We start from the raw sequence: 20,010 nt of genomic DNA on the forward strand, positions 1-20,010 counted from the left end.
GAGGTGCCACAGCTGGAGATGTGGTTCAGGTGCAAGGCCTGGAGCTGCAGGAATTAACTGTGTTCCAAATTACAGATGGAATCAGCTGAAAATCCAGCCTGTTCCCTGCTTTCCTTCAGCCCATTCCTATTACTCTTAATTAACGCTAATTCTCTGCACACAACTCCAATGGTCTCAAACCCCTGAGAAAGCCCCAAGTTCAAGTATTGAGATCTCTGTACCCCCACGAGGGATGAGACAGGAAGCCTCGAAGGATTCACGCCCAGGGATATCTCTCCAGAACTGCCTTTCTCACTTCAAGTCCTTTTCATTCCAGTAGGAAATTTTTAATCATCCCAACAGCCTCCCCTAGAGTGCCAGTGAGGGCTGGAACCAGCTGAGCTTTAAGGCCCCTTCCAACCCAAACCATTCTGGGATTCTGTGAAAAGGGAAGAGAAAGTTTCCAGGTACTTGGTTACTTCCAGTTCCCTTCCCATCCAAACCCAGAGAGGTGCAAAAGAAATCTCCAACCTCCCAGTGCCCCTGATGCCCCTCCCCTGTTCCTGGCCAACCTGCTGGCATTGGGTTGGCACACCCACCTCAAAGCTGCACCTCTTTGCCAGGTTAAGTGATTATGAACATAAAATCCAAGTCATATAAATGTGATCTGGACCAAAATAGAGCTCTCAGCTACTGGCAGAGTCCACAGTGCCTGTCTGGAGAGGACCAGGCAGGATATTTGGTGTTCTAATGCACCAAGAGCACTAACAGAGCAGGCTTGGAAGAACCCAAGCATCACCCCAGCTGCCTTGCCTTGCCCCGTGGTGGTTTCTGATGAACAATCACAATAGCCCAGCCTGTAACACTCTCATTTTTCTGTCCAAACGGGGTTGGTGTTGTAAAAGAGGTGCCATGCAAGGAATCCCTCTGTCTCATGGAATGTCTGTACATTTTTTTTTCATTTCAAAATATTTGGAAAGAAGGGACAGTTAAACAAAGAAACAAATACTAAATAAACCTCCTTGTTTTTCTGATGCTAGACTGGCACGGGAAGCTTGTAAGAATTAGTGATTCCAGGGAGCAACTGGCTAATTTCCAAGGGAATAGGGAGAGAGAGAAGAGAAGAACAGCAGTAATTTACAGCTTAACCCGTTTGTATTTCCTCTTTACAGCTCTCATCTGGATTACCAAATGCAAATTATTTATGGTATTTTATTGGCAAACCCTTTTAGTGTGCTGGTATGTGAAATTCCTTCCAAAATCCCAGCTTTGCAGCTAAGGGGCTGCACCCCTCTTGGTCTTACTTCAAAAGGTGAGGGTCCCTCCAAGATTTGGGTGGGCACCATCACCTTTACCCCGTCACAGGACAGAGCCACCAGCACCACAGCATAGAGCCCATCTCTCTTTGGCATCATCACAAAGACGTCCTGAACTATTGTTTTCTCCTCTTGTTGTGATCATCATGTGGATGCAACAGGAATGCAAAAGAACACAGCTGGTATTGAGACTGTTGCTTTCAAGATTCTGGGAGAGGATCAAATGAAGGAGAAAATTAAATTAAAAAAAGCAGCACTTAATTATGTAGGCTGCTTTTGTGCTCTCTCCTTCCTCTATGTAGTAGTTTCCACCTGAAAATCTTTGAGCACTTTAGAGCTGGTAATTAAATCTCAGAACTACTGCAGAGAAGGATGCAAGGAAAGCATATGCAGCTCACTTGATTTGTGGGTTTGATTATACATTAACTTTGCTTCTCTCCAGCCCTCTGCTCTGCCAGGACACTCCTTGAGTTAACCCCAGGTCTGCACAGATGCTTGCAATGCTGTCCCTCAGCAAGGGGCTCTGCTAACAGGGGAGAGGCACACGGGATTGGGTGGGAGCAGGGATGTATGGATGGTCCTCCTGGGCACCCAGCCCCACGTGCTGGGTATGGGGAAAGTGTTCTGGGGCAACCACAGTGCCAGGAGCCTCCCAGCTCTGGGCACCCCACCTGCACCAGCAGAAAAGTGCTGCTCCCCCAGCATTTCCTCTGTTCCGCGGGGACCCACCCACTGTGGTGGCAAAACCTGACACGAGGGTGTTGGCTTGGAAAGCTGTGTCACCTCCCTTCCTCCACTGGGAATGTTTGAAACCAGCAGCTAGGTCAGGGTACAACACAGGGGCCACCAAGAGCCGAGTTTATCCCCCATCAAAGCAATCCACAGGATGATATTCAGAAATGCCCAAAATCCTGTGGACACAGGGCTTGGTAACTCCCAGTTCCAGGGCACAAACCCCCAGCTGCTTGCACCTGAGCTGAGCTCCTCATGGGCCAAACACTTCTCAGCAGGGAGGGCTCCTCTATCAGAGTGGATCTTTCCCCTGTCAGCAGCCCTGGAGCTGGGATCCACCCCGCCAGGACAGCCTTTTTGGGGATCCACCCTGCCAGGACAGCCTTTTTGGGGATCCACCCTGCCAGGACAGCCTTTTGGCACAACAGCAGCCTCTGTGTCATCACCACGTTGCTTCAGAGAGGACTGGCACAGTGGCATTTGAGAGAAGCTGTTGAAGAGCAGCTTCAGCAAATGTGGTTGTTGAAGATGTTATTTTCAGAGAGCAGCGAAAGCTCATCTGGCAATCCAAAGCATTAGCAGGAGTCCTGGCAGTGGATCCCAGAGATGACGAAAATTAAAATGTCCTTGAAAGCATAATCAGAGCTGTGGCTGGCACAGATGCTGTTGCAACACCCAGACAGCTCCAAAGAGAGGGATCTTCTGGAAAAGTGCAGTTTCATGGCATGACAAAGCCCAGCTCATGTTTTCAGCCTCCTGATATGAAACCATGTCTGCTTCTCCTGGCTTGCTGCTCGTGCAGAAGCCTCTAGGGAGGCTGAGACGGAGAGGACACCAAAGTGCCTCTCATGTTGGCCCAGGGGCTGCTCTGCAGCTGCCTGGGAGCTGTGGAATCAGCAGGGCTGCTGCCTGAGCTCACAGAAGACACAGCACAAAGTGGAAGGGGACAAGATGCCAGCGAGGGACCCACTGCTCAGTGTGGATGTGACATCAGCCCCGGCTGCAGGGTCCCTGCCCACAGGAATCAGCAGCTGAAAGGATCCATTACAGTACCCCAGTGTGCTCTAACAGTGAGGAAATACCTCAGGAGGCAAGAGATACTTGACTTTTTAATAGTCCAGGAAGGTTCTATGGTTTTGCATTTTGTTTTGGATACCAAAGGCCTGATTTTTGCCTTATTTATTCCAAGAAAAGCAGGACTAATCCAGCAACACCAGCTGGTCTCGTCAGGAAGGTGCTTCTCTGTGCCACCAAAAATGCTCAAATGGAGACAAAAGCCAAAGCTACAGTTTTGTGTTTAAAACAGAATTTAAAACTGGAGAGGACAGCAAACAGCAATTAGTATTGCTAATGAGAGTCTTTGAAAGCTTTTTAAACATAACTATAATATATTTAAAATCTGACTGTAAAGAAAAAAAATCTGGAGTGGGCTAAGAACGTCAGAACAGATGTTGTTCCTCCTCCCTTCAGAGAAAATTTTGCCAACCGTTTTGAAATGAGATTTCGCTGAGCTCAGTGTAATTCCATGAAAAACTCCAGGTGAATTGAAACAACCTTTTCCCCTGGAAGCTGTTCCAACAGCTGAGCTCCCTGAAGGACCAGCTGCAGCTCTGGAGCCTGGCCACAGGCAGAGGGGCAGAGGGACAGCGCTTCTCTGCTCGCAGCACCTGGGCCAGGCCTTGCAGGAACATTTTTCTCAGACCCACCTTGGCAACCTTGGGTTTGGGGTTTTTAGGTTGGGTTTTTTGGTTGGTTGTTTTTCCCTCCCACTGGCTTCCTGCCCTCAAACATAATTTTCATGCACAGGATCAGTGGAAGGGACAGACCCATCTCCTGGTGCAATACAGGCAGAGGGACTCTGTCCATGCCTGGGGAACAAGATCAGGAGACCAAGCCTGGTCTCCAGCAGCCCTGTAGGGATCACACAGGGTGTGCTCTGTCCTCTTCCTCCACACAACCCCTCAGATCCTTCCCACTCCCTCCTGGGACTGGACTCCCATGGAAAGAATCGGGGGAAGAGTCAACTCAGCCCCACCAGTGCCAGCAAGGAGGGTCTCAAAGAGCAAGAGCCCGTCAGGGTGAAGCTTTGCAGTTTTTGGCCTGCAACTGAGAGGAAGAGGAGTAAGGATGCATCTAACACAGAGAACGAACTCCAGAGTGGACGCTGAGTTCAATTCCACCCTCACCCTGCCAGCACAGGGTACAGGGAAGCTGCCCAAACACTGATTACAGAGTGGGTGGATGGCCCTGGCTGCATCTTTCCAAAGGCAGCTCATCTGTCCTCCTTCCCGGGAGAGCTTTCTGCTGGAGGCTCTGGAGCTGGCGGTGTTGTCCTTCAGCCCAGCCAGATGTGGCTCAGAGAAACCAGATTTCAGTGTGACCAGGGGTGTCCTGTTTCCTGGAATGGGGGTCCTGCAGTAATTTCTGGTGCAGGCAGCTCGGGCAGGTCTCCTGTGTCTTCGTGATAGTATTTGCACAGTTTGAGTTTGAGCTGATAAAAGAATCCATGATTTTAAGCGCTCAGGACTGCCAGCAAATATAGGAAAAAGGTAGGGCTTATTTGCCAGAGCATTCAGCATTTGCTGCTTCACCCTTTCTCCACCCAAGATACCCAGGAAGAAAAACATTGATAGCGAAGATTTAATCGTTCCCATGCTTAAAGACAATATGCCTTTTAATGCCCAGCAGTACCACCTTGGGAGGCATTTTAATGCCAATTACAGCGTTCATTCCGCAGCACTGCCCCAAAACCCCCCTTTTCCCACCACAAACCCTGACGCAATGAGCCCATCTGAGGCAGGGCCAGCCCTGAAATTTCCACTTCTCCAGCGAGACCGGCCCCGATTGTGCTCCCAGACTCTCTTGTGATGTTAAGGGCGATAGATAAAAATAACTCCGACTCCATTGTTCTGCTATTTATACACTGAAAAGTCAACAGCATGAAGGCGAGCAGCCCTTGGGCAGTGCGGGAGTTGATGACCCTGTTCCGCCCGCTTGTCCTTGGAGGTGCCGTGGGGGGAGGACCGCAGGGCAGAGGAAATCAGGCTGTTTGAAGATAAAGAGGCTTTTCAAAAGCCCAAAGGGCAGCTCAGCCTGCAGCTCGCAGGGTAAAGAGCCCCATCGGGGCCATTGTGTTCCCAGTGCCAAGCAAGCCCATGACAAAGGCTGGGGGCAGCCTGAGGTGGGGGCTGTGGTCGGGGTATCAGCCCCAAGAGCACGGGGCTTCAGGGCGGCGATGAATAGAAAATCTCCCTCCAAAGAGACAGATGGGTCTGAATACAGATGCAAAGCGACCCTCATCCCAAGGCCATCAAAGAAAACCAGTCTCTCCAGACTTAAAGTCTGGGAGATAATAGGGGCTTTTCAGGCACGTAAAAACGGAATTTCCTCCTTGTCAGGCATTGCCCACAGGAAACAAAACTCCTCCGCCAAATCCAGCTTCGCAAAATGCCCCTGATTTACTAAGCAACAGCTTTATATTGTCATTTTGGTAGGGAAACCACCGCATTCCGTGGGTTTAGTGCGGGAAAAGGGACGGGCATGGGGCAAACTGAGCCTGGCGGGAGTCACCCGGTGCGTGGTTCTGCAAAACAACCCAACAGAACAGAACAGAACAGAATAGAATAGAATAGAATAGAATAGAATAGAATAGAATAGAATAGAACAGAACAGAACAGTGTCCAGAGAGACCAAGTGGCCAGCCAGGTACATCCGCGGGGTTCTCTGGGGAGAACGCATCACCAAAGGGAGAATTAGGCAGCAAAATTAATTTTTCAGAGACAGAAAATACGTTCAGCTAACGCAAACACCGTTCAGAATGGAGGGATGAGCTCTGCTCATTTAGTTTGAAATTCTCCATTAACTACTGCACGCTAATTATCTCCCTTTCCGGGTTTGGGCTTTTATTTATTTTTTTTTTTTTCCCACTGGAAAATTTTGTTCATCTTAAAGCCAAATAAGTGCCAAGAAAATCCTGCCACCCACTACATTTATGATCAAAATAACAATTTCTTTTGATAAGTTCTTGCAGTTACAGTGGCCCAGCGAAAATGTATTCAGTGAAGATCACTCACTGCTGAATACTTTCCTCACTTCTTCCCTCAAACCGGTGATGTCTTTTTTTTTTTTTTCCTTGTATAAACAGGGTACTTTTTAATGGGGTAATTTGTACTACAAACTCCTGAAAGCATGTTCTGATTTTATTTATTTTTTTTTGGTGATTCCTAAAGCCCTGGTTTTGAAACACACACAGATAAAAGTGCTTTGAGGATTTTATTTCTGTGCCTCCAGATTGCTCACTAGAGAGCCAAAAGTCACTCCTCGCCTCTCAATCAAGGCCTGAGCAAAATTTAGACCCTTGCACAGATAATCAGACTTGTCAGGTTACTCTGAAAGGCAGGAAGACCTGGGCCAACATTTTCCAAGATGCTGACATTACACGCTCCAGGTTCTGCAGAACTTTATGGAGGGTTTAAATACAAATTTATCTGTGGGAGAGGAAAGTTTTACTCCTATTTCTAAGCAGGGCAGAGTGAGATAAAGGAATGATTTGTTGCTCCAAGAAGGTACCCACCAAAAAGGTGTGAAACTGAGTTATGTAGGGCTAGGCCGGTGACACTTTGTCACCCCGCTGTCACTTCACTCCTCTCATCCCACCAATCTTCCTTTGCCCACCTCACCCATCTGCTCCCTCCCGACACGGAGCAGGATGGATGGCACAGACAGAGGCTCTCTGGCGGTGTTCTGCTCCTGCCATTTATTTAAGACATCTCATTTGGGATCCTTGCCCACTGCAAAAGCCACACAAAGCCACCCTGAGCTTCCAAAAGAGCAGGGCTCGGGGGAAACACTTGAGATTTGGATGGCTGAAACATCAGGATCCCAAGCATCTGCCTGGAAGGTGCTATTGGATCTCCATTTCCATAGCTAAACCCTGGATTTTGACTACTTCCACTTGGAGTCATCCCAGGAGAAAGGGAGTTGGGTTTTTGGAGATGCAGGGTGACCACCACCCCACTGATGGGAGCATCGTGGGCTCCTGCAGCCCAGGCCACCAATGTCCCAGCTGGAGGAGCCCTGTGCTGGGCACTGGTCCTGCCCAGCAGACAGAAATGAGGAGAGCTCTTGTTCTCATGGCAGGCCAAATGGATCAAGGGTGAAATCAGCTGAGCTGAGGGAAATCAACCATTAGTGGCCCCAAACACCAGAAACTTCCTCCCTCTGCAGGTAACCTGGAATTAGAGACCCAAAATGGACGTGAAGAAGCAGAAATACGGATTTTGCATCTGAAACACCAGTCCTGTCTCCCACCATCACATGAACACCCCAGTTCTGTCACTAAGCACCTCAAATTTCTGCTGGTTTTTAACTTCACTTCCTGTGGACATCCTCTGTGGGAATAACCAAACCAGATCAAAGAAAATGCCTCCCTGGCTAATCTTAAACTGTGTTCTCTTCCTATTTCCCTGGGGATCCCTTCACCTCTGTCATGCCCCAACCATCACCCATTGCATGTGGCCTTTGGGAAAGTTACTCCCAAAACATTAATAGGCTTCTGGAAACAAAAAATGCAGTATCTGAACCTTGTTGGAAATGATGTAACTTTCCTAATTAATTTTAATTTGTTGTATTTAATTGCAGGCAGTGCCCACCTTAAGCCAGCACTAGTGAAGTTCCTTCACAGGCTCTTATCGTTATTTTAATGATTAAATCACCAAAATCTTAGGTTTGTTAAAACCCTGACAAGCTTCAGTAAACAAAGCCAAAGTGAGCTGAAGATTGCACATCTGAGATCTTAAATTTATGGCTGTTCAAGGAGATTGGAGTAACCAGAAGATACAGAGAAGATAAAGGCCTGGAAAGCTGGAGACTCCTCACCAGAGAAAAAGATGATAAAAGGCCAAAAGAATGTGGAGCAAAGTAGCATGAAGAGTGAGAAGTCAATAACCAGGAGAGGATAGAATGCTAATTAATGAAGATAATTATGTAACTTTGAACCAAAGAACATGAATTTCTTTGTTTGCTAAAAATGTATGAATGAGTGAAAGAGTTTTGTACCATCATCTGTGTGGAGGCCAGAACTTTGTCAGCCACACACACCCCTCTTGGCCAAGAATAAAGTAATGCCCTACTCTCTAACATCAAAAAGACAGTTTAGGGAGTCTTATTTATCCCAATGATTTCTGAGGAATTGAGTAACAACCTCAGCCTGACATTCATCTCACCTGATATCTGATATCCACCATTGAGGGTGATGCTGGAGTGGGACCTAGGGCTCCTGACTGGAGGGTAGAGGAGAAATAACCGGACAAACAGTTCAGTAAAAGGTTGTAAAAAGCCATCCCAACTGGCCCCAGTACTTTCCAAAGCCCAAAATGGGTCTTTCCCCCTTATTAGGCACCCATCTGTGTCCCCCAGCTCTAATTAAGCATCTGCTCTGCAAGAAGCTAACAAGTTCTTTTGCTGATAATCCCGACCAGCTTGGCAGCATTATTTATAACACAGCCAGGGCGAGCCCCTGCTCCGGCCGAGCCGCTTCGTTGTTGCAGTGAGATGTAGCTATATCATTATTTTAGGAGACATATAAAATATAATCCAATTATGTGGCGGATACATGGAATTCCCAATGATTTCAGAGCACGCTGCTTTATTCAGGAGCGGGGAAAAGATTTAAAGAGACAGGTTGTCACTGGGCATCAAAGGATTTGGGATGATATTTAGGATAACAGTTTATAGACATGGAGCAAATCCTATTATAATGCCACATGGCTATCAGGCTGTCACAGTGGCTGGTACAGTGCATGTCTGGGCAGAGATGCCAGCCAGGAGCGTGGTCACCTCAGAGGTGTGTCCTGTGTCCAGTGGGAACTGGCAGGTTTTGTGTGTAGCACCTCGACAGCCTCTGCATCGCCCTCTACTCTGTGGTGTCCTCCCTGCCTGCTGGACCCAGGGGTATGGAGCACCCTGAGCCTAAAAGGGATAAGTTTGGGTTTACCCTGCAATCCCTCAAGGACATGGCAGGGAAAGAACGGGACCAGAGGGGTGAAAATGGGCATTTACCAAGGCTCAGGGTCTGAGGCCGTGGACAGGACCACAGTGACAGCTGTGATGTCTCAGTTTGGTCCAGAGCTCTCTTTCCCAGGGGTTGAGTCAAATTCTGTGGACAAGCAGCCTCTCCATGTGCTTCACCCAGCTTTGGTTTGGGCCTGGCAGCCGTGGGAGAAATGGAGAGGAGAGCTGGGAGCTCAGAGAACCACTCAGAGCACAAGGACTGTTTGGGGCTTTTTTGCAGGTGACTCATGATCAACACAGCTCCAAGGCCTATGAAAGCACAAAGGCTGATCCCTCGACCAGGGAACTCCCAAGTGCCACAGGGATGAGCTCAGGAAACCGCCTGGATGGCTGGCTATGCCACACCCGTGTGTCAGAGCCCACCAGGAGCTGCTGGTGGCACTGCAAAATTCCATCCAGAGCTGCTGTGGCTGAGCAGCAACCCTCAGCCCAAGCTGCTGCACCCGAGGTGCTGGGGGGAACATGAACCATCTCCACCACCAAAGCCAAAAAGCCATCCCTGTCGCCCTTTGCTTTTTTCCTCTTTGTTTGCTCTTTCCCCTCAGCAGCACTCACAGGTTTCACACTCCTCTGGTGACAGCTGTCCCTCCACAGCAGCTCCCATCTCTGCTCACCAGCCAGCCCTCACACCTGTATTTTGGATCCCTGGTCCTCGGTGGCACATGGGACCCTGCCATGGTGGCACCCGTGTCCCCAGCAAGGTGTTGCACACCGAGATGCTGCTCTACTGTGGTGGACAAGGATTAAAGGAATAAAAACAAAATTTGTTGAACAGGAGATACTTTCCTTTGTGTGCTGTCCCTGGGGAGCTGGGAGGACCAGCAGCAGGAGTACAAAAAGGCCTGGATAGTTTGTAAAACTAAAGAGATTCATTAGGGTCTGAGACATCCAGCACAGCAAAACGAAACCCCAGCCCGCTTGTATGGAGAGTGAGGATGTCTGCCACTTACAGCAATGACAAGGTTTTTTTCCCCTTTTGTTTTTCAAATACATGTTAATCCAGCTGGTGTAGTGGCAGTAACACCCCAGCATCCTTCCCTGGGGAAGCCCTGGCAGATTTTCCACCTCCCAGCTCAGCCTCCCGTGAGGAGCCCCACAAAGGGAGACAGAGCCCCATGCCCAGGTCATGCAGACCCCGAGCTCCAGAGGGTTTTGGGGCCCTGCAGGACCGTGCTGGGGTAAATGAGGTGCAGTGATGTGGCAGCAAGGAGCAGCTCCAGCGGCAGGGACAGGGACATCCCCGCAGCTGCCAGATGGATGCAATAAAAGGCTCATTAATGGGGATCGTTGGACCTCAATTTCAGAATGCTGGATGAAACCTCCTCAGTAAGTATCATTATTATGGCGCTCTCAATCAAGTCAAGCAGCTTTATGACAAAATCAAAAGTTGTGATCCCAGCAGCAGAGGGATGGGGGAAGCAGCCTATTTATTCCTATTTATTTTGCTTTGGGTTCGCAGCGAGGACCCAGCGGCTGCCAGGACACAAGAATGATGGTCACATCCCCCAGGCAGCTGGGGACAGCTTTAAATGTCATCACAGGCCTCTGCCCTCTCAACCCCAAACTGCCCCACAGTGGGATTATGCAGATACCTCTATGCTGGCCTGTGGCTGGGGAAAAACCTCATGGAATCATTAAGGTTGGAATAGATCTCTAAAATCACCGATTCCAGCTGTTAACCCAGCATTGACAAGTCTGCCACCATGTCTCTAAGCACCACATCTACACATCTTTTACATCTCTCCAGGGGTGGGGACTCCACCATTCGCCTGGGCAGCTGTGCCAGGGCCAGACCACCCTTCCTGTGGAGAAATTTTTCCTGCTGTCCAACCTAAACCTCCCCTGGTAATTTCCTCTTGCTCTGTCCCTTTCCCTTGGAGAAGAGATCAACTCCCATTTGTCTACAGCCTCCTGCCAGGGAGCTCAAAGTGAGAAGGTCCCCCCTGAACCTCTCTTTCTTCCAGCTCCTCCAGCTCCCTCAGCTGCCCCTCAGAGACCAAACCCAGCCAGACCCATCCAGGGACATGAACAGCAACATCCCAACTTCCTACAGGGCACTTCATGCTGCATTTACTCCCTAAAACTTCTTCCAGACACCTTTTCCCATCAAAACCCTTTTCATTGATTTGCACTCTCCCGTCTCCATAATCTTCTGCCATTTTCTTGTTCCTCATGTTGCAGTTTTGCTCCAGTGAACTCCACAGAGCTGAGATGCCACCACAGAGAGCCGGTGCACACAGCAGGAACTCCCAGTGCCCATCCCAGTCCCAGCCACTCATTCCTTGGCCGAAGGTCTGATCTGTCTGCTTGTCCTTGGTCACCTCCAAAAGAAGGAGGAGCAGGATGGGTGATCACCAGGCTGGTGGAGGGGGGTAACTCAGCCAGGCTGGTGCCCTGCTGGGATGGCAAAGCCCACCATCCACCACCTCCCGCTCACGGCTGTGGGCCACCGACACTGCACGGCACACGAGCACCTTTGGGTTTGGGAACGTGACTCTCATTCCTGATGTGCATCTCAAACCATGGGTTTCTCAGCTCCCCTGGCAGCCCAGCTCAGCTGTCATCTCCACTCGAGGCAGGAGGCTGAGATGTGGGGCTGCAGAGCCGCTGCTGACTGGCAGGGAGGGAAGGAGATCAGAAGATCACTCTCTGAAGAATTAAGATCCTAATCTGCCTTAAGCTGCTCAGCACTGCCACGGGCCCTCCTGAGGCAGCAGCTCCTCTCATCCCATCGGCAAGGACAAGCAGATGAGGCAGAGCAAGGTGGAGCCTGGCATGGGGCTCACAGCCACAAAACAGAGGCTGGCAAAGTAAAGATCAAGCCTCAATTAGACTTTGCCCTTCATTATGTAGTTTGCTGTCGCCTGGGCTCATTAAAAGCCAGCTGCAGGTAGGAGGAAGCATCAGAGGGATTATCCAAACCGCAGCTGTGTGAGGAGATCTGATCTCTCTCAGCAACAGCAGGCACAAGAGCCAAAGTCTCTTCCTGCTCCTTGGAAAAGCCGCCCATCGTGGCGCTCTGAAAGGACACGGTGATCCTGCTGCCCTTGCAGCATCACCTGGGGGCAGGAGCAGCCACAGCCTCTTCCCAAATGTGCTTCTCTTCTCTTTTAATGGCATTTATGGCACCAAGGAGATACCACAGCCCAGAGCAAAGCTTTGGAAAATCCCAAGGCACAGGCACACAAGGAGAAAGTGTGTCTGCCCTTGAGCCTCTGGCTGAGCACCCTGAGGCTGACAAAGGTGGGGAATGGGGATGGTATTTCCATGCTGACCCCAGGGAAACAGGGAAGCCTTGCAGGGAGTCACTGGTGCCACCACACTGGACCTCCTGACCCGGTGGACACCGACTGTGTGGGGTTTGTGCTTCCTCCAGGGCACTTTCATCCCAACCAGGTTCCATCAGACACCACATGCCCAGTCCCTCAGCTGTCACTGCAGAGACCTGGCACTGGGCAGGAAAGGAACACCCACAACCTGGGCCAGAGGGGGTGACAAGGGGCAGCTCTGCGTGCCTGCCATGTGCTCCTCACACAGCGAGTGGCCCGTTTGGAGGCTCAGAGCTTTAAAACTCAGACCTATTTTCCTTCATTACTTCTTCCACCTGGGAGCAATCTCCTGCCACTGCAGCCTGGCTGCTCAGGGGGACCTTTCCAGCCGAGTGCAGCCATTCCTCCTCCAGCACTGTGAGTTTAGCTCCGTGCCACAGAGCAGTTTGGCTCTTCACAACCTCTCAGCACTGGGATGCTGCTGCGGGGTGCCAGTGGGAAAGGCAGGTTCCCAAAATACACTGAAATCCACACCACACAGTCCCCGCTGCGCAGCGAAGAGGAGGAAGGGAGTCGGTGAACAAATATTTGCCTGGCTACCCTGCTTTCTAGCACAGAGAGTCTGAAGAAGCAGAAGCCCAGCTTTCCAGTAAAACTCAGCCCACTGGTGCTGCCCACACTCCAAGATTGTGGCAGCTTGGTACCTTCCCAGTGTTTGGTGTCGTTTTCTATTGAAGAAGCCAACAGAATAAGGGGAAGGAGGAGGTTTCAGAGCACACAAAGCCAAACTGCTGAGTAATAAATCAGCCAACGCCTCCCTTGCTGCTCCAGGACACTGGAAGTTGTGCCAGCTGCTTTTTCTCTCAGCGCTGTTGGCTTTACGTCCCCTCCAGAAGTCCCAGGACTGTTCTCACCGTGTGTCTTGAGGCACATCTGGATCACAGGGCAGAGGGTTACACTTGCAGAGCAGCCAAGATGGGCCCCAAGGTGGTGGTCACCTGCTGACCTCACAGTGTCCCCTGGCTCAGGAAAGTAATTCCTCCAGCAGGAGCACTGATGAAGCCTGCTCTCCTCTGCATCATGTCTCATTGCTTGGCATTTCATCCAAGGCAGTCTGTGGGTTCAGCCTTGTAGCAGACACTAAAGAATCCAGAAGGGAGACAGATGTGAATGTCCTGACCACGGGAAAGGCTTGTGAGACCATCCTGTTCCAGACATCAGTCACTGCACTTAGAGAAACCTTGGTCAGGAGTAGATTCTCTGGTGCCCAATATTTTAAAATGTGGCTGTATTTTCACTTGGGTTTGAGATCCCTTTCCTTAGGTGGGTGCTCTGATGTTTCACACTGCCAGAATCCACTCTGGAGCCCTGCTCAGTGGGGTCTTTCACTGTTCAGGGCTCTTTCCTTCACCTGCTCTGCAGCCTTTATGAAATGTGTAGTTAAAATCACTGAGATCTGACTCTTTCAATCACATCCCAGTGGAGCAAAGCCCTGAGCTGAGCAGGGAATAGGGAAGGCTTGACAGCCACTCTTAGCTGAGCACAAGGAGTGCAATCACCTAAGCCATGCTTCTTTAGGAGCCAGTCTAAAAATAACCCAGGAAAGCTGTAGAAGTAGCTCTCATATTTTTTGGGGTGAAACAAGTGTGGAGCTCTGATATGAATCTTTGCTCTTGCTCTCCTGACATGCTGATATTCCTCTCCCAGCCATGACCACTCTGCTTTGCCAGGTGCTGGCACCAACCAAGGAAATTCCAACGCCTGTGGCAAACTCCAGCTCAAGGCACAGATTGTTTTCCACTGCCCAGAGCCTGCAGGTTTAAATATGGCCCCAAGTTTGAAAAGAGAGCCCTTGTTTTTCGTGGAAAGCCTCGTCCATCTTAACAAATTCCGCTCCATCCAGGCTGTGTCACAGCGTGGTGCTTCCTACGACCTGCCCTGCGCTGCCCAGGTGCAAAACAAAAATGAGAAAAGGAGCATTGTAAGAGGAAGGCAGCATCACTGGGCTTTTCCTTCACTTCTTTCATGTCCTAGGCAGGGAGATGGAAATATTCCCAAGATTTTGACCTGCCCCAACCCTTAGAAATATGAGGCTGGCTACAAAAGCAGCGACTCAGTCAGCGATGGCTGATGCAGATGAATCCTCCACAGCAAGAGAGAAGAGCAAAACCCCAGCTCCCTGCCCAGAGCAGCACTCTGGGACAACTCTGGAAGTCTGCTGACAGCCACCAGGCTCACCTGGGCTGCAGGAGAGGGAAGGAGACCGGCTGGAGGCATTCTGTGCATCATGCTGTGATAAACAAGGGGAAAATGATAAATAGGGAAAGACTTGCAGAGCCTTCCTCCTGTACCAAAGCCCTCGCAGCAGCAATTGCCTCTGCTCTCCTGTCACAGCAGCGGCAGCTGGGAGAGGAAACGAAGCAGCAGGAGTGGGAATGAAGCAGGCACACAGCCCCTGAGCTGGTGCTGTGCTCCGGGCACCCGCTGGCACTCGGGAGCTGGCAGAAGGGCACTGCAACCCCAGCCACCGCTGCAGGACAGCCTGGTGCTTCTCCTGGCAGCAGCCACGGCTGCATCCGCCCGGCACAGAGATGCTAATTGGGTATAAGAGAAGGGGGGAGGGAGAGAAGTGAAGAAAGGAACGGGGAGGGGGGAAATACTGAAGCCCCAAGTCAATGGGAAAACACTACAATCCAACGCGGGCAGGATGAAACCAGCCCAGTACAACATTGTCCGGTTAAATTCGCAGCCCTGTATTATTCCCAGCTCGCATTAAGTAGCTCTGTAGTGTTAGTGCTGTTCTTGAAAGATAACTTCACCTTTGACCCCTTAAGCTCCGAGACACTCCTAAAAGTACCAGCATGTTATTATGAACAGAAGAGCAGTGTTAATGCTGAAATGCTCTATCCCCTTCTCCTCCCTCCTTGTCACCGCTGGATTTTAAAGCACAACGTTATTAAAAAAGGAAATATATGCTGGGGATGCAGCATCCCCTTCCAGCAGCAATCCCTGCGTGTGGAGGACCCCCTTGGGTCTGCACAGCGAGCGCGGAGGGGAGGCTCCTCCTGTTTCCAGCTGTCACTCCTGGGCATTTCTGTTTCTCCTGTCTCTGCTGTCCCCTCCCCGGGGCAGGACAGGATGCTGGCGTGTCCCTCGCAGGGCAAGGGCGATGCCACAGCGGGGACCAAAGAAAGATCCCCTTCCCACACTTGAAAATATCCAAACAATTAAAAATGCCTCAAACCCAAAGTGCTCTGAAGCTGCTGAGGCACAGCTGGGGCGAGGTGCTGGTGCTTAGGGAGCCAGTATTTCTCACCCTGCACAGACTGGGCTGGCATGGGCTCCATCCAGACCTTTCCCAAACGCCAGGAGGAACCTCTCCTCTCCCTTTCCACCCTCTCTCCTTCATCATCATCAGCTGCCTCCGTTCTTCCTCCCGGGATCTGCTGGTTTATGTTTCTGTTGCCTTCCTCAGTCTGTAAAGTCTTTTGGGGGCAGGAACAGGCTGTAATCTGTGTTTGTCAAGTGCCGTGTAAACGGCTGGCTAAATGTGTTTGTTTTCAAGCGCTTATTTGTTTTTCGAAGGGGTAGTTACAGGAAAGTACACAGCGGAATAAGTAATTGGTGCAGAGCTGGGAGAGCATGGGAGAAGCGCTGTGTCCCTGTGGAGAGAGGCAGATGGCACCAGTGTGGTTTCCCTCCTCCTTTCTTTCCCCGTCTTCACAGCCAGGGAGGGCACAAAAGATGTGTCAAAGGGCCTTGGACGGGAGCTGAGGATGCCAGGGCAGGTCACCAAGGAGTGCCCCAGGCCAGCCTCCCCCTGGGCTTTATTCCTGCGGATTCCCCTCTCCGCACTGCTCTGAATCCATGAGGATTTGCACGTCGAGGGCACATATTTTACTGTGTTCTCCTTGACAGCCATACCCCGTGTCCTTGCCGGCGCTGATTCCAGCCCCTCCTGCCCGGCTGGTACAACTAATGAAACTAATCGCTTCCACCGCAGCATCTGCGGGGCTTTGAGGGTGGAACTGAGAGCAGACCGTCAGGAAACAGCCTGATTAAAAAAGTACTTTGGGGAGGGGGCACTTTGCCTGAGGGTGACATCGTCTCTTACACTTGAAATGAAATATATCCTTGTAGAAGAGTGGGAAAGAAAAGAGAAAAACTTTGGCCCCTGCGGAGGTTCAGAAGCCCTTAGGCTGTTGGCCACTGGATTCATGTACACCGCGCTTTAGTGCTTTAAAAAGAGCCTAAAAAAGCAAGATACCACTACCCGCTGGACTGTAAAATATCCTATCACCAGCCAGCCATACACAGCGAGGATGTCATGCCACGGGGTTAGCAGCAGTATCATAGGCAAGGTAAAGATGCTTCATTGCATATATTAAAGGCAGCCCGAGCCCTAAATGCACCCTAAAGAAGATGGATCTCCTCGGGAAGCTGAGATCTATTCATCACAATCTGATTCCTAAGTGTCAATTAATCTTACAGCTTGTGTGTTGTTGCCCAGCCCTGACACATCTCTCACTGTCTCTGACTTGGAAGAGTAATGGGAGACAGTGTTTGAGTATATAAAAGATAATTAATAGAAAACATCCTCCCTTTAAAAAACAACCACCAAACCAACCTTTTAGTGCAATACGTCTTTCCACCACCATCCATTTCCACAGATCCAACCCGCGGCTTCTGTCATTTGGGGAATGTTAATTGCTCGGCAGGAAACTAAGTGTTTTAAAAGGGTGAGAAGGACCCTGCTAAAGTATGCGGCCAACACAAAAGAAATGGTGATTTTTTTAAGCGCTCATTGTTCCCCTCTCAGCACCGAGCCCGTCCCTGGCTCTTGCCCTGACATTACAGAAAAGCCCCGGAGCCCCCGGCGCGGTGAGATGCAATGCAATGAGATTAATGTTATTTTACTCCTAACGGAACTTGGAGGGAAATAAAGCCTGTGGATGGAGCCTGTTGCTCGCAGGGAGCCATCCCGGGGTCCTGATACAGCAGCAGGGCCAGAGGATGGAGCTGCGTTCGCTGCGTGCCACTGATGGGGGCAAAGCAGGAAGGGGGCCCCCAGGGCAAGATTGGAGCACGGCAGGGAAAAGGCCCGGGAATGGGGAAAAAAATATTCATTTCCTGTGTTAGAGAGCGGAGAGGCTCCCCAGGGGGAAGGGGTTTAGTGAAAGGTATTTCCTGGTGAGCAGTAAGGACTGGGTGGAGCTGGGGTGACTGGGATTCCTGCATGGGTTTTTCAAAAGCACCCAAGGTGGAGTTGGACAGGATTCCTCTTGCTCCAGGAAAAGCCAGGGAGGGGGTACCTGGACGGGTCAGAGCTCAGCTGAATGTGGATGTGGCTTTGCAGGAACCGGTTTCCTGGGAAGAAGGGTGGAGGAGCTGCGTTGCCACTCAAGGCAGTAACCACGAGCATAAACGTCTCTGCTCTGCCCCCACGGGAATTGCAAAATATCCAAGTTTGGCAGCATCAACCCGGGGTGGATTCTGTCCCTTTCTCCCCAAACAGATCTGTTTGGGCTGGAATATTGCGGCCGCCTCGCAGCTGGGCCAGGAGCACGGTCCTGGTGCTGGAGGCTGCAGGGATGGAGCTCCAGCTCTCAGCTGTGTCCTGACATCTGGAAGTCTTCAAACACCAAATCTAGTCAAAATCTCGGCAGAGAGCCCTGGCAGCTGCGGTGCTGTGGGCCATGGAGGATGGGGTTAGCAGAAAAGAGAAGCTTTCTTAATCCCTTTTATAATTTTTATAATGGACTGGGGGGTCAGCGAGAGTTCCTAAGGGTTTGTCCTTCCTGCTTTGTCTCCCGACACAATAAAACCTTAGCATAGAGTCAAGGCCTAAGAACACCTGAAACAAGAGGCCCATGGAAAGACACTTTTCTGGGAATGCCCATCGAGTCTCCTGGGATCCTTTGACCTCTCTTGGCTCTGGCTGGTTTTGCTGAGTGTTTCTGGGGTGCTGATTCCCAAACTCCCACTGAGGGTTATGGGAATGACACACATGATCAGGGAGACATCAGAGCTCTGAATCCTCTGAACCTGCCAGCACACTCTCCCAATCCAGTCTTCAAATAAAATCTGAGATTTTTTTAATCAAAATTCTGTTTAAAATCAACATTTTCCTCTTGCTTAAATACCCGTTTGCTGAGAGTAAGGATTTTAATATCAACAGTTTTGACTCTTAAGTTCTTCACCTTGGTTTTTAGAAGACACTTCTCAAGTTCCTTTCCACAATTTTTGGATAGGCACTAATAAACAAACAAACCTCTCCCATTTTTAGTTCTTGTGAACAGCTTTCCAGACAACACACACAAAGGAGAGCAAGTGAGGCACCCCATCAGTGGGACAGCAAAGAAAGGTGCCCCTTTCCTACCCTCACCAAGAGGAGAAAACGCCTGCAGGGACTGTCCTGCAGAGCAAACCACTCCAGCATCACCCTGCCATGAGCAGTAGATCAAACTCCCTGATCTCCAAGGATGGGAGATACAGTTGTAAGTTTGGAAGTGAAGGCAGGAGCTGTCAGAGCCAGTCAGGTTTCATCAGCCTGAATAAACAGGCTGTGAATCTCATAATTACAGGTTCCCCCTTAGGATTTTGGCATATCTACTCCTAACCCAACCCTGGAAAGTGCAGAAGGTACAGAAATGAAACCTAATAAAGCCTAAATATTATCTCCCCTATTCTGAGGCTCAGCAAAGGTTTGATTTACATTCCTAGCAAAAGGTTCTTGCATCTGGAGCGATGGCTTGTATATTGTATTTGTCTAAGATTAGAGGTGCTTTATGGCATTTACTGGATCTTGTAAATATTCTGTAAAGTGCAATCGACAGAACAATTATGGGAGAGGAATAACAGTTTTGAATCAACTCCTCTTGGAAGAAAAAAAATGGATTTTGCCCTTTGCTGCTGCAAATGATCTGCAACTCAGTAATGCACATATGAGAAGAATACTGTCAAATTTAACCCCCCTGGCTGGTTTTTCCAAAATCTGGCCTCCCAGTTATGCTCCTGGGAAAGAGAAGAGGGTCTGGGAGACTCCAGGTTATGGCAGCACATTGGAAAAATGGGCTGTCCTGCAGATGAGAGCAGCAAACCTCACCCTCCCTGTTCATAACCAGATCTGCAGGCTGGCACCACAGATAAGACCTCTGGCTACACCCCTGGAAATGATCTCACTCTCCACCTTCACTTGTGGCCTTTCCCTGTTACTTTTCCAACACAAGCAGCCGGGACAGAGCTGTGGGGCAGCTTGGTGTGAGTCAGTGCCACGTGGCAAGCCCAGCTCTGCCCCCGGCTCCTGGGAGAAGCTCTTTCCTCCTGGAAGGACCATCCTCCTCTCCGGTGTGTCTGGAGCTCTCAGCAGCCTGGGAGCCGAGGGAAGAGGCAGCATCCCCATGTGCTGTGCCACTGGTTGGGTGCTGGTGCTGGAGGGGTGATGTTCACATCCTATTTTTAGCACAGCCTGCAGCAGGTTCCTGAGCGCAGCTGGCTGTGGGAGCAATGCCACGGTGGACAGGGATGGTAAAACCCCGCACTCAACACCGAGGTGAACAGCAGCTCGCTGGAAAAAAACACCTTCCTGCCTTCGGGAAGCCTCCCCAAACCTCTGCAGGCAGGCAGAAAGGGTGTGAGGGCTC

The sequence above is a fragment of the Aphelocoma coerulescens genome, chromosome 18, assembly GCF_041296385.1.
Source record: "Aphelocoma coerulescens isolate FSJ_1873_10779 chromosome 18, UR_Acoe_1.0, whole genome shotgun sequence".
NCBI classification, from domain to species: domain Eukaryota; kingdom Metazoa; phylum Chordata; class Aves; order Passeriformes; family Corvidae; genus Aphelocoma; species Aphelocoma coerulescens.